General features: G+C 35.6%; 1 long non-coding RNA gene across 1 annotated transcript; it reads right to left on the bottom strand.

Moving 5' to 3' along the window:
- Positions 1-577: 577 nt before the first annotated feature.
- On the bottom strand, positions 578-2,312 carry LOC127125779 (uncharacterized). Its single transcript, XR_007804803.1, has 2 exons — positions 1,558-2,312; positions 578-844 (listed from the first exon to the last, which is right to left on the bottom strand). It is a non-coding gene; the product is annotated as an uncharacterized LOC127125779 (long non-coding RNA).
- Positions 2,313-3,552: the final 1,240 nt, after the last annotated feature.

Below are 3,552 nucleotides of genomic sequence, written 5' to 3'. Positions count from 1 at the left end.
CATTTCATTTTTACCTTCTGATAACTTTTCTTACTGTATTTCTCACTGCATTTTCTTCCTGCATCTCATCCTTGCATCTCAAAGTACAAATTCGGGTTTTTTTGTATTTAATCACCTTCCACCATGAATGTATGAAGACTGTTGTCATTCATATTTTCTGGTTCAAGGTAATTAAATAGGGGCAGTTGTCATACCCCGATTTTTGTCTTACATTTCTTTCTTGTATCATAAAGTTTTTAATTTATGGTCCCATGACCATTTCATTTGGTCATGTTGCATCACTAATCAAAATCTCATTTGTATGAATCCATTCAGGGCAAGTTTTTTTTGAATAAATGACCACATTTGTATTTTTAAGTACTTGTCAACCTTGTTGGCTTGGCGCTGGTGTTTGCATCATCACTTTTTGTTGCTCATGGTAATAAATCAGAAAATAGGTAAAAAAAAAAAGGGTCAAAGGAATTTACTTTTGTTAACTTTCTTTCCCTAAACATCTTTTCTTTGTTGTTCTCTCTTAACCTTCAATTTGTTTTAATTGGATGTTGATTATTGTCTTATGATGAATCAAACCTTCAGATTTCATTTGTAATAAGATGGAGTGATCAACTTGCAATTAAAATAAGTACTTCGTTAGATAGAAGTTTGCACACTACATGGATAAAATATTTTACTAATACAAAGTATTGTTCCATGATGTCTAATACAAAAAAAAAGTACAAAAAAGTGAAAGAGGATTCGACGTCTTTGAACGGTCCCCACGTGCCTATGCTTTCCACACTCCTACCATGTCCTTGATTTACCATGTCCTTCATTTACCATGTCCTTCATTTTCTCTCAGCAAGACCTGCGTAAACACCGAAATTCCATCAATTATTACGGTATTCATATTTTTTTGCACAGCATATTCTACTCAATAATTACTTGGCAAAATTATCATAACAAAGTGCAGATGTAGTGCAATAAAATACTAAAATATCAAGCAAAACAAAATAACCCAAAATGGGACCCTCAAAGCAAACGCACGACATGTATTATACCGACCATTACATGTTCAAAACGCAATCATCGGCAGCAAGTTATACATCATACACATTATCATATGAGGAATTAAGAAAGATTATGAATTAGCGCTGCAAAACCCGCCTCACACCACTCACAAAGGGAATCCCACAAAGTTAGGGATTGTATAAAATGTACCAACAAGATAATCTACAGAAAATCACAGCTCACCTCATTCTCAACGGATTTACACACGAGTCAAGGAAAAATCCTAAGAAACTAACAATTTTCGCACGTATCTCATTCCACCCTCATTTCCCATTCATGCCCTATAAATACGACTATTACGCCATCGCAAAGGAGGTCCTAAGGTTACTCTACGAATTTCTTCCCTCACCAATCATAAAGCTCATTTTTTATTAACCTCTCAAACTCAGCATCAGAGTTTGAGTAAGGTTGAGCTATAAGCATACTCTAAAGTGTCTAACAGAGAAGGAGAAGAAAAAGGGACGGAAGAATAGAAAAGTAAGAAGACAAAAAGATTCGAAAGATATTGACCTTGCCGAAAAGATTGTCGGACTAGCTCCGATCTGGTGAGTCTTCATTATCTCTTTAATTTTCGGTCACCATTGTCTTCGTCACATATAGTTGAGCATAAACCCCTTGTGTTTTTGAAATCATTAACATTGGTGGCTAATTTTAATTTAGGGTTTGGTTTCGTATTTGTGGTTTATGGCTTTTTCTATTGTCATTTTGGGGATTGATAGTTCTGGGTTCGTATGTAAGAGGGAATTTGACTTTGGGTTTAGGGAGAGAATTTGAGTTTTGAGTTGGGGAGGTCGACCCGGTCATATATGGAGGATTTGGAAGAAAAGGTTTTCAGATTCGGATCGAGGAGGAAAAAAGAAGGAGGGTTAGTGTTTAACGTTTTTGGTTTTGGGTTGGTATGCCGAAGAAGAAGGTGACGCCTCCTCAGGTGGCTGGAAACCACCATCTTCTCTGGTGAAGGTTTCTCATAAAGGGTGAGAGAACTTGCAGAGCATACTGCGTTTGGGAGTGAAGAGAGAGAATTTTTTCTTGAAATGATTTCAATTCTTTGGGTCAGTAGTTTTAAGTCTCCACTATGGGCTTAGGGGCGGTGGTGACAAGTGTCTCCACCATGGACACTTGTCACCAACAGGATGACCCTTTTCCATTAATCTCGCGCGCTAGTATACTCCCTATTATCATGCATCTCCTTATTTCCACCGCGAGATCTACAGACCAAGTCAAATCTCCAGATCCGCCGGTTTGGAGCATCCCTCTTAGTCAACGTGGTTGACTGAGACTTTCTTTAGGCCTTTCAGAATTTGAATGGGTCGTTCGTACTTAGGGCCTATATCACGTTTTCTTTTGGAACCCCCCGTTTTAGGTCTGGCAGCACCCATTTGGGCTTAGTCATTATTTTAAGGCCCACTTACCCATTTTATTTTTCTTTATTTTCGTTTATTTATTCTTTTGTTTTTTGTATCATCCATTTATTTCATTATATTTTTTTCTAATATTGTTTAATTAGTTTATTTTATTTAATTAATATATTAATGCTTAATGTGATGATTATTGATTAATTATTTATTTATTTCTTGAGTATTTTTTTTCTTGAATTAGTACTTTGTGCTCGCTTGACTTGTTTATTTGAGTAATTTTTCATAAGTCATGCATGATACTTTTACAATCACATTTAAACCTCGATTCAATGTCGAGTCCTTTTTAAAACACCCTCGTAAGTCGATCGCTTTTAGCATCGCCATCAACTTCACATAGCTTACTCTTGGGCTTTCTTACAATTAGACCTATTCGATTTTAGCATCGCCATCAACTTCACATAGCTTACTCTTGGGCTTTCTTACAATTAGACCTATTCGATTTTTAATTAATCGAGTAGATGATTGATACACAAATAATAATCCAATTTATTCGCAAACACCTATTCAAACCTCGATTCAACATCGAGTATTTTTATTCAAATCAAATTAAAATACCTAATCACGATTAAAATCACTTCATTTAGAAACGAAAAGGGGGATGGTTTTGAGCCTTCAACTCCTCTCCTCGATTTTTTTAATACGAGTTCTCTTACTCGGTTAGTCAAACAATTGTCATTCCTCTTGAAAATCCTAAAAACCTAATTAAATCAAATCATCTTCGTAATATAAAAATGATGAAAAGGGGGATGGTTTTGAGCTTTCAACTCCTCTCCTCGATTGTTTGAATACGAGTTTCCTTACTCGGTTAGTCAAACAATTGTCATTCCTCTACAAAATTAAATTAAATCAAATCACTTTCATAATAACTAAACGAAAAGGGAGATGGTCTTGAGCCTTCAATTCCTCTCCTCAAATACTTGGATATGAGTTGCCTTGCTCAGTCATTCAAGTACTTGTCGTTTATCTAAACTACAACAACCATACACAAACTTATTTTCATGATAATTTAGATGAAAAAGAAAGTGGTTTAGAGCCTTCTATTCCCTTTCCTGACTATTAGGATACGAGTTGCCTTACTCGATTATTC

This window comes from Lathyrus oleraceus, chromosome 3 (assembly GCF_024323335.1).
Source record: "Lathyrus oleraceus cultivar Zhongwan6 chromosome 3, CAAS_Psat_ZW6_1.0, whole genome shotgun sequence".
Classification (NCBI taxonomy): Eukaryota; Viridiplantae; Streptophyta; class Magnoliopsida; order Fabales; family Fabaceae; genus Lathyrus; species Lathyrus oleraceus.
The sequence above is the reverse complement of the archived record's forward strand: the minus strand, read 5'-3'. Positions and strand labels throughout refer to the sequence as shown.